This window comes from Corythoichthys intestinalis, chromosome 14 (assembly GCF_030265065.1).
Source record: "Corythoichthys intestinalis isolate RoL2023-P3 chromosome 14, ASM3026506v1, whole genome shotgun sequence".
NCBI lineage: Eukaryota > Metazoa > Chordata > Actinopteri > Syngnathiformes > Syngnathidae > Corythoichthys > Corythoichthys intestinalis.
In genome coordinates, this window is record NC_080408.1 from 7246799 (window position 1) to 7264664 (window position 17866).

General features: G+C 38.7%; 1 protein-coding gene across 1 annotated transcript in view; it reads left to right on the top strand.

The window, feature by feature from the left end:
• Nucleotides 1-17866, top strand: part of klhl24a (kelch-like family member 24a) — a 58861-nt gene that overhangs the window by 20084 nt on the left and 20911 nt on the right. The window lies entirely within an intron of this gene.

Here is a 17866-nt window from a genome sequence, read left to right on the forward strand (position 1 = left end):
CGCGCGTCCTCTTATTTTAGCCCTTTGTACTGACTCCATGTTTCAAAAGCTTGAAGAACACTCACCGAAAACAGGTTGACAATTTATTTGTCGACAATGGTAAAAACAAGGCAAAAACAGACGACGGAGGGACAATTCTGGATCCAAAACAAGGCTATATGTTTCCGAGCAGAAAAAATCTGTGTTATCTCAGTGTCCAGTCTTTTTAAAGTCTTTGCGGAGGCGGGCCTTGTCGAAGGTGTTTCTGGGCGTTGCTTTTGGGCCATCCCCTCTGTGGCCGGTTTTGGGCGGCTTAGGTTCGTGCGCGGATTGGGACGCCCGCTATCAACTTTGCTGTCCGGGCTGGTTGTACTTGTTTTAGGACAAAGCGCCTTGTCCTTGGAGTTTGCTGGGAGAGCTGATTGCCAGAGTTGGTGCGTCAATCTTGTGATAAGACGGCATTGTGTATCTATTTCTTCTCATTAAACTATGGTGTGCTATTTATTTTATATTAGTAGTGTAGTCCTACCGTAAATATGAAAATGATACTATTTCCTGATTAATTATATTACGTGTGTTAGACTAATGCAAACAGTTAGACGGTGCCTACGAAAACCTGTACCATATGTATGTGTTAGACTATATATGTGTTAGACTAATGCAAACAATTAAATGGTGTGTGCGATGACGATATCTTTTCTCCTTCAATTTTTGGTCACTCCCTTTTCATTTTGGGGAATTTACAGGTAACTTCCTGTTGATTTTGGGTTACTAAAAAGGAGGTGACTCAAGAATGTCCCCAAACTGACTCAAAATCAAGAGGAAATAACCTGCAAATGCCCTAAAATGAACAGCAAGTGACCTGTAAATGCCCACAAAAGACCGGCTGTGAATGCTCTGGTTTCTGTGCCATTGACGGCGCTAGATGTCCAATAGACCCCAATCACCAACGTCATACAATGACGTGTCGCTGTATTGTGCCGCCATATTGTCCCTCATTGTGTGTCCGTATTCTCAATGGTCTCAATTTATCGTGCAATTTATAGTGCAATTCATGGAAGCCCCGGTGCTTTCATACGCTGTAAACTCATTGGATGTGTTTAGTACTGCAACGATTAATCGATTAACTCGAGTATTCGATTAGAAAAAAATATTCGAATTAAATTTTGTTGCTTCGAGTATTCGTTTGATTAAAGTGGCGTTGTAATGGTTTATTTTGAAAGTGTTTGTATTTAGTTTTATTGATTAGGGTGGATACACTGCCCTTTGGTCTGCCTCTTTTCACATGGCTGAATCCAACTGCTACCTGTTAAGACCAACGTAAGCTAAGTTTTTGTTTGAGCTAATGTTTTTTAATGCATTCATAATTTAGTTTATAGGTATATTTGGCCGTTTAGTGTGGGAATATGTGTCTGAAGCATTTGTTAAGAGCATTGAAAAAAAAAAAACTTTAGCATTTTGTAGCATTTAAGCTAGCGGACTTTTTCTGGGTAACTTAGCCAATTGTTCTTTTGTTTTACATAGATCCTCTTTTTTTTTTTTACATTTAAACCATTTGAGGCTCAGCTGAGGTATTTTTTTAATTTTTTCATGTTCCTTATCCGATTACTCGATTATTCGAACTAACTAGTCCATCGATTAATCGACTACTAAAATATGCGATAGCTGCAGCCATAGATGTGTTGCATAAAAGGCGTTATGTGGAAAAGCTTCGGTCGATCCATTCGCCAGATCCATATTTGATGCCTAAATCGATATTTTTCGACCCGCTGTCTTCGCCGTCTCTCCCTGACATCTGCTACCCTGATATCTACAACTTTCTTGTCCACAGAAACTCAGCCTATGCTCACGAAACTTAGAAAAACTTTAAGAGCAGCACTCTAAGCAACATAACCCCGTATGACCCTTTACTTACAATTTTCTAAAATGGCGACGATCAATAAAAAAAAAAAAGTTGACTGCGATGGCCGACGCTTCAAGGATAGTTGGATATTGGACTATTTCTTCAATAAAATACGCAACAACCGTGTCTGCCTCATTTGCAAAGAGACAGTCGCTGTTTTCAAAGAGTTCGATGTGACGCGATATTACCAAACAAGACACGCTGACATGTACATGTGATTTGCAAATAAATTCTTTAAAAATCTAACTATTTGATTTTCTTTTTTTTTTTTTTCCCACATTCTGTCTCTCATGGTTGAGGTTTACCCATGTTGAAAATTACAGGCCTCTCTAATCTTTTCAAGTAGGAGAACTTGCACAATTGGTGGTTGACTAAATACTTATTTGCCCCACTGTATCACCTTTTTGATATATTGTCACAGCCCTGTTCTTAATTAGTCAGTCCTAAAGGCTATCTTTCATGTGTGTCTTCTTTATGATATTTGCATCTACTGTATTTGATATCATTTAACGATTTCGTTTTATTTGCTATGGGTGTTGCACTTTTGGCTCCTAGCCTATGTTAAGAATGGTGTAAGACTTCGCTGGTGACACCTAGATTTGCACGTTACGTCATTTATTTGTACTTTTCAGCCAAACTTTTAGTGTCTAAAGTTCAGTGGTTTTCTTGTAGCATGTTTTTGGGGCTGTGGAAGTGATTTTTTTTTTGTTCTTCGAGGAATCAGCCGTTTTAAACGTCCCTTCAAGCATGGGTCATGCTCAAACATGCCCAGCATCTGTTGGAAACACACAGAAAAAATACTGCAGCAGCAGTTGAGAGGAAAAACAGAAGGCAGAGGGAAAAAAACGTGGTCTTTCCTTTCGTTGAGTGTGTGTCGTGTTTATGTTTTTTTTTCTTTTTTTATATGAGCTGACTTAGCCAAGTCCTCACGTGTGCGTGAACTATCTACCCTCAAGAACCCGCCTGGAAAAGTCAACCCAGCCCTCCCCCTGTGTCCGTCTTAAAGATACATACTCATGCACACACTTTCCATGATCCGTTTTCCTTTTTTTTTTTATCCTTGCTTTCTTATTGTGTTATCAATATTACTCAAATTTGACCCTCCTCCACTCTGCCCCCCGAAGAGGGTGGGTGGTGGGGAATCACTTCATCCTTCACAGCTGCAGTAAGCTCTGGTCTTAAATAGCATGTGGCCCCAAATGTTTATCCAGAACCAGTCATGCTTTCTGTTCCAGTACAACAACTCCAGCACTCTTTATCACCACTCCACTTTATCAAGACTTTATCAAGTGTGACCACACGAAACTGTCTTCTTTCATTATACATTTGTCTTTGAGTGGGAACCTCTGGGTTCTTCACGATACGATTTGCCATACAAGGTGATGTCCCGATTAAGCCTGGGCAATTTAGATGCACAAGTTACTGGACCCTACACTCTTCCATAAGTGGGTCAAAAATGACCCATATTAGAACCAATGTGTTTTTATCCCATTTTGGTGAAGAATAATCACTTGTATATTAATTAGTATGATATTTAGGGCCACACAAGAATGATTTAATGCTTGAAATATCTTTACGTATGATTCAATTAACAACAACAACAAAAAACAACAACAACAACAATAGACCCTACTCACCTACGTCACAAAATAGGCGTGTCGCTGTTTCCGGCCGCCATATTGTACCTATTTTTTAGACCTATTCTCATTGTTTTCAATTAGTCGAGCAAGTTATAGAGCAATTCATGGAAGCCCCGGTGTTATCTGACGCTGTAAACTCATTGGATGCATTGCATAAAAGGCGTTACGTGGAAAAGCTTCAGTTTATCCATTCGCCAGATCCGTATTTGATGCCTAAATCGATGTTTTTCGACCCGCTGGCTTCGCCGTCTTTGCCTGACATCTGCTATTCTGATATTTACAACTATCTTGTCCACACAAAATCAGCCTATTCTCACAAAAGTTTGAGAAACTTTAAGAGCTTGGAGGCTTATAAATGCTACGTTGCTGGTTGGGTGAAACAGGTCCTCGTACACGAAAATTCGGCAGGAATCTTGTGCTCGGAAGGTGAGTTACGAAATTTTCAATTCAAAATCTTTTGTTCTTGCTGATGTATTTAATGTATCTAATGTATTTCATGTCATTTGTCAATGGAGCTAGGGCTTTTAATGTTTATATGGTTTAGCGATAGCACTCTCACTACATACATATATAATATGTAATAAATATGAAGTGCGATAGCACTTCTCCAGAGTGTCCCTAGTTGAATTTATTTTTTGGCTGTTGACCTCAATAGTGAAATTGTAAATTAATTGTATGACAACTGTCTGATTATCCCCTTATAATTATATATTTTCAGGTAGTTCATTCACAACGTCTGAGTGTATGTTGTCGGCGATTAGCCTAGCAATGATCTTAATTGTGGTTGTCAGCCCAAAACCCTCTAAATATATATTAAATGCATCTTACCAGATACAAAATGACTACTACATAATCTGTGGTAGTCGTTTGGAGCCCAGTTTTCTCGTCGAATTGCAGCAGTCAATCTCGGTCTCCTCTTCGGGTCTCTCGGAATACGGTAAAACTTCAAGTCTCTCCGTCTATCTTCTCTGTTTTTGCAACCGACCGCCACACACGACTTCACCATTTTGATTATTAATGGTAACGAGCAGAAAAACACGCCATAATAGGAGGAATTTACGAAGCGCTAATGCATTAACATGACGAGTATAAGGACAACATGGCACGGGGGCGTGGCTGTGACGTCACGTGAGTAGGGTCTATAGACTTCATCCTTCCTTGTATTTTATCATCAATGATGAAGAGCTCCCATGAATCTTTTTGGTGAGCCAGCGGTGCCAAGCCCTTGTGGAGGCACTGACCGATTTCTGAGGATATTGTGGCTCTGTGTTCTGCCTTGGGGGGAGGTCATTCTCTCTCGTAAGAGCCCTACCAGCTCATTCTATTGGCCATGATTTGGACACTTTCTTCTTCAGAGGACACATAAGGGGAATCTTATGAGTCAGATTGATCCTGTTCAGTTGAATTTCCAGGTGGACAACTGCCACTGCCACCTGGACAATAGTCTGGGTCCTCATCATCAGAAATTTCGGACACTTGAGTCCAACCTTGTCACTGCCTCTCCATCATCCAACATCTGTAGGACCATTTTAGCTGTAAATCTAGCACAAATCCCATTTTTTTCATGTTTTTCCGACTCGACTGAACAGGAAAAGTCGCAAAAAAGTGCACCATTTTCAAATTCGATCCAGGTCACTTTCGTATGTGGTTAAAATCCCATCCGGGCCACATTTTTCCAGAATGTCGCTGCAGTCCGAACTGTCAAGTCCCCCAAACTGGAACTCATGCAGCAATTAACATCAGCAAAGAGTGAGAGCGTCAGGGTGCTACGGTAGTGATGCAGCTGTGCATTAGCGTTAGTGCCTAGCTTGAATGCGGCTTTTGGGGAAGGAGCGGGCTTGGCAACAGTCATAAAAAAAATAGAATGGGTTGAGAATAAGCCTGACAATGCTCGGTTTTCTCTCTGCTCCAATGCTCTTGCACATGCAGGCCAGTTTGCTCAGCGCATCTCGGACTGCGAATTAGAGCGCATGTGTGATACTTGAACAGGCTCAATGGACAAAGGCAGTCTGAACGGTTACGCCAAAAAAACTGATATGACAAAAAATCGAAATTGTGCATTAGGACCAGCAGTATGAACCTAGCCTTAGTTAGCTAGCTAGTTATGAAGTAGGTTAATTTGTTGATAAATAATATTAAAGAGTCATGAAAGACACACACACACACAAAAGACTATATGGACATAATACTTACAGTACACGTATCAACTCTTATTGTGTAAAATAATCTTCTTAAAGGATGTCACTTTTTACATACCTTGTCTGTGTGGTCCAGGGTAAATTTATTCTTGACAGCCAAAGTTGATAAGAATGAAAGATTCACATTGGATTCCATAGAAAATGCATGTGGGTCATTTTTGACCCATTTGTGGAAGCTTAGGGTAGTAATACAAAAATGACAATTTCTTCAAATGTATAAAAAGTTCATCAAAAATTTGAATGGCATTATATCAAAAACATGTTTTTGAGCAATACCTGGAATATGAATTGATAACAATTTTTCATTCCGAAGATATCTCATGAAAACAACTTCACCGGGTCATTTTTGACCCACTTATGCATCTAAGGGTTAATGTCAGAACAAAGATTCATCCATGGTGACAAACTACTACACATCATTTCACAAATATGAGAACAAAATGCAGAACATTGCACACAATCTGAGGTAAACATGCAATCCCCCCCAAACTTAACCATAAAGAGATATACTAATTTTAATTTACACTCAGCAACATGTGAAAGCCTTTTGTGCATGAAGTCTTAAAGTGGAAGTTCAGTTTTTTACATTAGGCTTAATCTTCGAGTTAGCAGTTTAATTAGTCAGTCGCGTATTTTGTCGAGTGACGTCTGATGGAAGCAACTTGTGAAGTTGGGGCTTTGCGACTAGTGCCAGTTCGAGTGGCGTTCCAATGTTATTTTTCCTTGTCGGAGGTTGGAAACTCCGACTTCTAACCTTCCTAGAATGCATCATCAGTCTAGGGAGTCTTGACTGAAGAAGGGTAACATAGTACATTAAGAGGCTGTGGAAACAGACAGAAGAAATGGGCATGTGAGAGTTTCCCAAATCTCCTATTAAGAACTAGGAACAATACAAACTGTAGATACTTGCCGCTGACTACGACATAAACACACTAGTGGAGAAAATATCACTCCGCTTTGCAGCATGTTACTTAGAGAGTTGCTGGTTTACAAATGTTGCTGTTCATACTACAGTTATTGACATGCAATGGTAAGTTTTAGTAACTTCATCCTGAAAACATAGCCAACACTATTGATTGCATGGGTCATCGGTAATTTTCACGCGTGCATATGTTGTTTTTTTAGTGGCATGGTAAGACGGTCCCATTGACTCATGCTAGCCTAGCCACTCCGGAGCCCTGAAGCTAATAAGTAACTAACTAACTGCACGGGATTTGTTGAAATCAACTCTACCGACTAATAAAACCTAATGTAAAAATTCTGAACTTCCCCTTTAAGGTGTCTGACAACGTCAAGAAAATAAATAGACAAAAGAAAATGTTCAGTTTTGAAAAAGTGAGAGATAAACAAGAAAGCCATTGGTTTAAAAGTTACGGGCCAGGAAAAATAGGTTTGTCCATAGTATTAGGTTTTAATGATGCTCTGTGACAGGGAATGTTCCCTCATGTACTGAAAACCCTCTCAGAGCTCACGTTCACGCCGCAACAGTGCCCCCCCTTTTCAGTTGCTCGGGTGGGGTGATTACAGTTTAAATCTATCGACTTTTATTGACTTTTTTTTTTTTTTTTTTTTTCTGTTGACAAAAATTATATGATGATAATTATTGTTATTGTTTTATCGCTCAGGGTTACTCTTGATATGGTGATACAATAATTATCGATACACGGGTGAGGAAATCATTCTACAATATACAGTGGGGAAAATAAGTATTTAGTCAACCACCAATTGTGCAAGTTCTCCTGCTTGAAAAGATTAGAGAGGCCTTTAATTTTCAACATGGGTAAACCTCAACCATGAGAGACAGAATGTGGAAAAAAAACAGAAAATCACATTTTTTGATTTTTAAATAATTTATTTCCAAATTAGAGTGGAAAATAAGTATCTGGTCACCTACAAACAAGCAAGATTTCTGGCTGTCAAAGAGGTCTAACTTCTTCTAACGAGGTCTAATGAGGCTCCACTCATTACCTGGATTAATGGCACCTGTTTTAACTCATTATCGGTATAAAAGACACCTGTCCACAACTCAGTCAGTCACACTCCAAACTCCACTATGGCCAAGACCAAAGTGCTGTCAAAGGACACCAGAGACAAAATTGTAGACCTGCACCAGGCTGGGAAGACTGAATCTGCAATAGGGAGAACGCTTGGTGTAAAGAAATCAACTGTGGGAGCAATTATTAGAAAATGAAAGACATACAAGACCACTTATAATCTCCCTCGATCTGGGGCTCCATGCAAGATCTCACCCCGTGGCGTCAAGATGATAACAAGAACGGTGAGCAATAATCCCAGAACCACACGGGGAGACCTAGTGAATGACCTACAGAGAGCTGGAACCACAGTAACAAAGGCTCCTATCAGTCACACAATGCTCCGCCAGGGACTCAAATCCTGCACTGCCAGACGTGTCCCCCTGCTGAAGAAAGTTCACGTCCAGGCCCGTCTGTGGTTTGCTTGAGAGCATTTGGATGATCAGAAGAGGACTGGGAGAATGTGCTATGGAGTAGATGAAACCAAAATAGAACTTTTTGGTAGAAACACGGGTTCTCATGTTTGGAGTAGAAAGAATACTGAATTGCATCTGAAGAACACTATACCCACTATCAATTATAGGGGTGAAAAAAATCATGCTTTGGGGCTGTTTTTCTGCAAAGGGACCAGGACGACTGATCTGTGTAAAGGAAAGAATGAATGGGGCCATGTATTGAGAGATTTTGAGTGAAAATCTCCTTCCATCAGCAAGGGCATTGAAGATGAGACGTGGCTGGGTCTTTCAGAATGACAATGATCCCAAACACACAGCCAGGGCAACAAAGCAGTGGCTTCGTAACAAGCATTTCAAGGTCCTGGAGTGGCCTAGCCAGTCTCCAGATCTCAACCCCATAGAAAATCTGTGGAGGGAGTGCAAAGTCCGCGTTGCCCAAGGACAGCCTCAAAACATCACTGCTCTAGAGGAGATCTGCATGGAGGAATGGGCCAAAATACCAGCAACAGTGTGTGAAAAGCTTGTGAAGAGTTACAGAAAACGTTTGGCCTCGGTTATTGCCAACAAAGGGTACATAACAACGTATTGAAATGAACTTTTGGTATTGCCTAAATACTTATTTTCCACCATGATTTGCAAATAAATCCTTTAAAAATCAAACAGTGATTTTCTGTTCTTTTTTTCACATTCTGTCTCTCATGGTTGAGGTTTACCCATGTTGACAATTACAGGCCTCTCTAATATTTTCAAGTGGGAGAACTTGCACAATTAGTGGTTGACTAAATACTTATTTGCCCCACTGTATTACTATTCAAATAATACACAGAAAAACTAGCTATTTTCATCCATCTGCTATTAATTGGAATTAGTTTATCACTCGTAGACGTCCAATCCAAAATGGATTTTGGGACTTTTCACGTCATTTCCTGTTAATTTTTGGTCACTTCCTTTTCTTTTTGAAGCATTTACAGGTCACTCCATGTTGATTTTGGGTTACTTAAAAAGAAGTGACTTAAAATAGCAAGTGACTTGAAATTAACAGGAGCTAACCTGAAAATGCCCTAAAATGAGCAGGAAGTGACCTGTAAATGCCCACAAATGACTGGCTTTAAATGCTGTTTTCAGTGCCATTGACGGTGCTTGACGTCCATTCCAGTCAAACGAACTCAAACTTAATCAACCCGCACTGTAGTGTGTTTTAGTCTGATATTTTCCCCTATCCTATGCTATCAATAATCACTTGTAAAATCGACAATTGCATTTGTCTGTATTGCACGAAAGTCCTAGTTTGTTCTGTTTATGAATGAGCAAAAAAATAAAAGTCAGACTTGTCACAACACTATAGGGCAATGGGGGTTGAATCATTTTGAAAATAACTGTACATTTACATACTACCGTTGCCTAGCTCACACCCCGATCTTACAGTTACTTCCTCAGGCAACAGAAACCGTCTTCATCCTGAACCAAGTATAAGATCCCATAACTGTCAGCATTCCAAATGGTTTCACATAGTCACTTTGCGGGTTTTCATTGGTGATTAACTACAGTGGTCTTTCCCAACACCAACTGAGATTTTAATGAGAAAAAATGCACCATGCCGTGTCTGCAGATTATAGCACTTTTCAAAACAGTTTTCCAAGATTACAAAGATGCCTTTGTGGTCGAACTGCATATCCTCATAACGTGATGTGAATTGTTGAAACCCACAAGACTTCAGGGCAATAGACTGTCTGACTCTTTAATTTTGTCTTGTCCCGTTTCACAAAAGACACTGTAATTAAGCACAGAAAGATGCATTCTTACATGAAATCATAATTTGTTCAAGACTTTTGCCCTATTTATTAAAGGGAACCACGCACAGAAAGACGTAGTTCTTAAAAGATAAATTATTATAACTTTACTGACATTTAATATTAAAACCCCTCTTAATGTATTCGTTTTAATAAATTTTTTTTAAATTAGTTTAACTAGTGGGTCGCCATTGTTATTGACAACACAATGCACTCTTGAGCGGTGACATAACTTGGCCACGCTGCTGGACTTCCACAGTGTCACTCTTTAACTACTTAAACATGTCGTCGGATCTGCCCTTCCAATTTGAACCCGAGCGGAACATTAATGAGTAGGACAACCCTGTCGATATTTCACAAAACAAGCAGCAAAAGCAAAATAAAGAGGAAAGACAGGATGAGACCAGGGTAGCGTTTATGTTAGAGGCGTGCGAAATTTCCGATTCTTAGATTATTCGCGATTCGGCCGTGGAAGATTCGAGAACGATTCACAAACATTCAAATTACGATTATTGAATTATACCAGGTAAAGCGGAAGTAAAACACAGTCAGCGCAATCTTTGGGACGCTATGAGGAACGGACCGAGAGTAAATATCATGTTCAACTCATGCCGCTAGATAAAAAAAAACAATTATACTTGACTGCGGCCGACAGCCGCTACAAACAACGCCCGGTTGCTAGTTGCTACAAACAAACGGCTACATTAGATATCATATATATGTAGAACTAGATGCAAAATGACAGACGACGGCGGTGTTAGAACATGTATTATTGAACAGAGATGCGAAATGACGGACTTGCCGGCGTTAGTAAACAGCCGCCATCTTAAAGGAGTAGACTTCTCTAGAAGGCTCTGTTGTAGCGAATCTAACTTTTTATCTAAAATACTCCTAAATCGGCAAAAGTCTTGAATCCATCTTTAAATGATGAAACCGTTTTAAAACTTTGACATGTCAAAAGTAGACAGAAGGGAAATTATGAAATAACGGGAGCAACTTTAACAACTGTAACGGTTATTAATTGAATGTAGTTTAAAGCTGCTGATACAGAATGGGGACTGGAGTATATTATTTACTGTTATTTTTGTATATTTGTTTACTGTTATGTGTTAACTTGATACTGAAATAGCAGTTTGGTTTAGCCTGAGAGGATTTTTGAACAATTTTGGAACTAATGTACAAAACATTAAAAAAAATAAAAAATAAAAAGGAGGGGGGTGCATCAATAATCGTTTTATAATCGAATTGGAGCCTCTGAATTGTTATCGTAATCGAATCATTAGGTGCCCAAAGATTCCCAGCTCTAGTTCATGTGTCAAGTTCGCTAAATGCATCACTCACCTGCTTTAGTGATGGAGCAGGAGTGTCTGATGTCAAAGAAATGTTTGCAGATCTTCACGGTAAACTATTGTGTGCTCCAACTTATTCCAATACTATTATGGAGATTGTTAGCATCCAAAGCTGGTGTGTGCTTTATCTGAAAATTTGTGAATTTCTCACATTTCTGCATAAAATCACAATCAAATGTGGGCAAATCTTTGTCAAAATCACACAGATGTAAAAACAGTGTCTGCTTTAACCAAAACCACGCTAAACATTTATAGGTTTTCATATTTTAATGAGGATAGCATGCAAACAATGACAGAAGGAGGGGAAATAAGTTAGTGAAACCTCTTCCTAAGAAGACTTAAAGAGCAATTGAAACCATTTTTACCAAACAATTTAAGTCAGGTGTGTGCCCAATCACTGATGAGTGGTTTGAAGCTGCCCTGCCCACTGTAAAACACACACCTGGTTAGAATTGTCTTGATGAAAGGCATTGTCTGATGTGCATCATGGCTCGGTCAAAGGAGCTGTCTGAAGTCCTGCAATCAAGGATTGTTTATTTGTATAAAGCTGGGAGAGGATACAAAACCATCTCTAAAAGTCTGGATGTTCATCAACCGATAGTCAGAGAAGTTGTCTATAAATGGAGAGAGTTTGGTACACTGTAAAATATTAAAAGTTGACTTTACTAAAAAAATATATGCAAACTTGCTGCCTTAAAAAAAATAATTTATGTTGACTTAGATGAATTAGATTTGATTAACTTTATTATTGTGAGTTGGCAGTACACAAATTAACTTAAAACATTTGGATTATAGTCACTTGTTTTTATTGAGTTGGCAGTACTCAAACTAACTAAAATAACTGGATTACAGTAACTTGTTTATTTTGAGTGTACAGTACTCCCATCATATTCAGGTCAACTTAATTTTCTTGACCTAAAAGAATTCCACAATAGAAATTACATCTGCACATACTAATTTCATTAAAAACACATTATCTAACAGTAATGACCCCCAAAACACAAAAAATGGAGAACACTCATTGGATTAATTCAATGGAATTAAAATTTACTTTAAAATGCTCAAAAGTGCATTTAATGAGAGACACAGGCTCCTGGCAGGCTGAACGGTGTTTGGTTAATGCTCAGTATCAATGAACAATCAGTGGATTAATTATAAACCTACTTTTGCAAACATTTTGCACCTCATACAAAGTATAAGTACCTAAAATAACCTTTTGCTACAGAAATTACTGAATAATACCTGAACTGCATCAATGTCCACTCCTATCCTGTAATTTCCAAAGACTAACAGGCGAGATCCTATTATCATAATTTCAGGACATTAACTCAGCATTGAAGACATGGCGTCAAACTAGTTTCCCATTACAACATGAGCTTGAGCTCTGGTAAAGCTAACAGTTCTGATTTCTCCAACAATATTAGTGATCAAAACTGGAACTACAATCAACATTGTGCCATGGTTTAAACTGTGCAGCAGTGATAAAATAAACATAAAAATACAGAACTCCTTTTAAAACACACAACTCAGTTCAACTTCAAATTTCACTTTAACACCTGATACAGTAAACAAGATACTTTGTTTTTTTCACATCACTAAAAGAGTAAATGCAAAACGTGTACTGGAGTTATACACCTGAGAAACCTAAAATCTTACCAAGAATATGTGTCATATTTTTATTCAAATTCTAATTTCATATTAAGCTTTTTCCTCAAAAAAAAAAAAAAAAAAAAAGTAATTTCTATTCAAAAATATTTAATTAGTATATATATATTATTTTTTTTTCAATCAAAGAAAAAGTCATGTCAATCAAAAAAATTTGTTTGAATGCAAAAATAAATTTGTAAGTCAAAAAATATGTTTGAAAACTATTTTTCTTTGATTGAAAATTTTTTTAAAAAATTTCATTCTTTTTTTTTTTTTTTTTTTTGAAACAACTTTTTTGATTGATGTAATTCTGCGTTTGGACCACATTTTGGCTAGGACATTTGTGTCTTTATTATTCAATCCAAAAATAAGTTGCTTCAAACAAAAAATGTATATTTTCAAAATAAAATCACTTCAATTAAAAAAAACAAAAAAAAACAATTGTAGAAAAAAAGGTTTGAATGTGAAAAAATATTTGAGACAAATGGGTAAAGAAGTCTGCTTCTGAGCAGGGCTCCACAAAGTTGCACAACTGATGGTCAAATGCAGTTTCTCCACTTTTGCCTGCATCTTTTTGAGAGTGCCATGTCGATAGGTGTACTTTGAGTGCATCAAAAGATTTAAATGTGCAGAGGCAGTCCTTATGAAGACATGGGAGTTGGGATGTCCGAGTGTGGTATCCATGTTTTAAGCGGTAATGCTTAAGCAAGTAGGCTCTTTTCAGCAGAAAATGTGCAGTACTTGCAAGTCCACTGCATTAGAGAATACTGCTTTGGTTGACCTGAAAAGACATGATAATTTCAGCATTGAGAACTTGTTAGAAAAAAAAAAAGTTAAATTTTTTCTTAACAGTCACAAATTAAAATGTCCAATTATTTTTAACCACAAATTAAAATCTGCAATAAATTATTTTAATATTCACAAACTAAAATGTTTAACAATGAGTTATTGATTATTTTTGAACATTCAAATTGAGATGTGCAATTAATTTCTTAATCCATCTGTAAAAACATTAATGCATGTTTGTTATCCCAACCCATGAAACAAATACAAATATTAAATGATTCATTGATCAGTGTATGAAACATACCTGTAATTGCTGAGACTGAGGTATGTGTGGACTTTTGACCATTTGCTTCAGCCTGATTGGGGGATGGTGAAAAAGAACACAAAATTAAGGCAACAATGTCAAAATATAGGCACATAAATGACCAACCTTAAACACACCAGGTTGTTATGGCGTCGAGTGTGATCTCTGCACTCTTTCTATCTGTATTCCTATATTAGGTTAGACCAAAGTTAAAGTGGTGAAATAACAGGGGGAAATGTGATCTAGTCCTCTGATTTTTGCGATTAATGCATTTTAAAACAATTTCAAATTATCAGTGCAGTTTGATCAAACATGGAGGGGGGGCACTGCACATGAAGAAAAGCAAATGGAAGGGCAGATGACAAACACTCTAAAGCAGGGGTCCCCAAACCTTTTCCTGTGAAGGCCACATGACTTTTCCCTTCTCTGATGAGGGGCCGGGTCAGTTTGTAACAGAAAAAGTGTGACGATTGCAGCAGTGCCTAAATGTAAAAAAATTATTGTTTTTCAGAAAGCCATAATTAAATAACCCTTTCTGAATTCTTCTTGGAACAAAATAAAATAAAAATAATTATAACATAATATAATATCATATAATAATGAATAATAATAACACAATTAATTAAATAGATAATAACCAAATAACCCTGTCTGGGTTCTTCACAGAAAAAAGCCAGGAAATAATAACACTATTTTCAGGGGGCCGGACCAATTGTGGAGGCGGGCCGTATCCGGCCGGCCCGCGGGCCGTAGTTTGGGGACCCCTGCTCCAACGCAAGAACCGATTACGTTGGCGCACATAAGGTCTGACTGTGCATTTAGCTCTTACCTGAGCCGAAATAGACAGGCTGAAGCTGACTTAATTCTAGCACTAACTCTGTAAATAAATCACTTTATCGACATTTCTAACATTTTTACGTGAGAAAGTAGCCGTTTAGATCCACAACGTGCAAATTCGGCGCTACTCAAGCTAGCCGTAGTGATTAAGGCACTTCCTGTTAGTTTCACAAAATAAAACACCCGCTAACGATAGAATTAGTGTTTTTATTTTTAAAACAGGAAGCGAACCTCCCCTCGGTCTAGCTAACTTAAAACCGCTCGGTAACTGTTTTAAATCGGTTTTAAAAACCTCTCCCATCGCCTAAAAACGTTACGAGCCCCGTCTGTCAAGAATTCAAAACGCCGGCCGGCATAAAATGGGAGTCTACCATAAACTGTAGTCTACATTTGTTTCTGAAAATGATGAGGTTCCTGTCACGGTCATATAGCATGCTTGCTAGCGGTGATATTTGATGTAATTGACACTTCTCCTCCCTGGCAGCACACAGGCTACTACACTACAACAAGACAAATCGACGGTTTACAAAAGAGTAAAATATGTACTTACCAAATCAGTGTGCTGAGGACAAGTAAACCCACAATGGCGAAAATAACTGAGAAAGGTGTTGGAAAGAGCGCGAAAGTGGGCAGGGCAGATCTGCGCATGTCTGATAGAACGCCCAAAGGACACTGGGTACAAGAAATTATTTTTTCTAATTTGACTTAACTGGGATATATCAAGTTAAGCAAGTTCTCCAACCCCAAATTACTACTTACTTATTTAAAAGTAGTGTTCACAACAGGTTGATGAAAATTGAGTTTAGTTCACTTATCACATTTAATTAATTTGAATGTTAGCATTTACAGTGTACTGTTGCTCCTCTCCGAAGGAGTGGCCGTCCACAAAAGATGACGCCAAGATTTCAGCGCAGAATACTCAGAAAGGTAAAAAAGAACCCTAGAGTGTCTGCTAAAGACTTACAGAAATCACTGCCTCAGTCCAATATCTCTGTGCACATATCAACCATATGTAAAACTATGGCCAAGAGTGGTGTTCGTGGGAGGACTCCACGGAGGAAGCCGCTGCTGTCTAAAAAAATATTCTTCATCGTTTAATGTTTGCAAAAAGGCAATTGAACACTCCACAGAAGTTTTGGCAAAATATTTTGTGGGCTGATGAAACCAAAAGTTGAATTGTTTGGGAGTAACACACAACGTCATGTGTGGAGGAAAAATGGTGCAGCTCACCAACATCAACACTTCATTCCCACCGTGAAGCACGGTGGAGGGAGCATCGTGATTTGGGGCTGTTTTGCTACCTCAAGGCCTGGACAGCTTGCAGTCATTCATGGAAGAATGAATTCAAAAGTTAATCCGGATGTTTTGCAGGAAAACCTGAGGCTGTCTGTCAGACAGTTGAAGCTAAAAAGAGGATGGATGCTGCAACAAGACAATGATCCAAAACACAAAAAGTAAATCAACTTCAGAATGGTTTCAGAAGAACAAAATACAACAAAATAGACTTGAACCCCATTGAGATGCCGTGGCATGACAGTGATTCATGCCAGACATCCCAGGAATCTGACTGAACTACAGCAGTTTTGTACAGACGAATGGGCCAAGATTAGTCCGATCGCATTTGCAGATCTTCACGGTAAACAATTGTGTGATCTAACTTATTCCAATATTATTATGGAGATTGTTAGCATCCAAAGCTGGTGTGTGCTTTACATATGATTAGGGTATACAGTGAAACACAGCAGTATGATTATTTTTGCAGATAGTCCGTGCATCACAGCACATAAAAACGTTGATGCAGTTTGCCTCTACAGAGTCGTCTCAGTGACCAGAGCAGAGGTTGCGGTAGACTTTTTCGTTGTCTGTCATTTTGACTGACAGGGTCATAAAAATCCGGTCATAATCTATTCTTACCCGTCACTTAGATTTTTAAAATGATGATAATGACATTGTGGTGACCCTTTGTTTGGCATAATTCACCTTCCGTACTTGTGTGTCCATTTGGCCGAGCGCGTTACTGGCTACGACACAGTCACGTGACAGAGACACTTAAGAGCCGCGCGCGTTCCGGCTTGAATAGAGAGTTCACAGAGAGCAGCAGAGCTACAGCGGCTGGACACAGCAATTCGAGCTAACAAGACTCCTAACATTGCATACCACTTCAACATATTCAATAGTATTTAGTTTTCATTCATTTTAAATTAATATTCTGTCTGAACAAGCTTAACAGAGAATCCACACAGTGCCATCCCACATCAAGCAGATGAATATGTAACTTTTTCTCCGCAGTGACAAAAACAGCTGACTGTGGCCCCAGTAGGTAGGCTACATATGGAACAATGAAATTAACAGTTCACCTGCTGTGGCCTGAACGGAGTCTTACACCTTCCTCCTGGTGCGCATGGACTTGAATTGCGTGCCCGCTTGTGCAGTCCCTGTTTTTTCACCTCTTTTATCAACACCATCGTCGTTTTGGGGCCTTTTGAAGAAACTTCGGACACTCAGTTGCCTTGACATTTTTCAGAGTAAGGCCAGCGACGTCATGCATCAAGAGAGACAATAGCTAATTAATATGCTCACTCGCCACCCTGTGGTCTGGGGTGTGAATTGCAACCTGTCAAAATGACAGATTGACTTCAGTTTTTTCCGTCACCGTTTTAAAAAATCGGTCAACGACGGAAAATATTCGGTTACTGCGACCCCTGGACCAGAGAATGCTGCCTTACCTTATTTTTTTCACTTAAAAGTGCAGTCCAGATTGATGATCTTCTGCCAGTCTTCTCAGATTCATCAGACTTAACAGATTTTGCTCCCGAAGCCTGCTTCCCAGTGAATAAGCAACACCTAAAACTAATGAATAAATGTTTTAAGCTTAGTTTAATTGCTGGCTATTCGTATCATTTTCTGCCCAACACATAATAATGACACCTTTTTTGCACATTGAG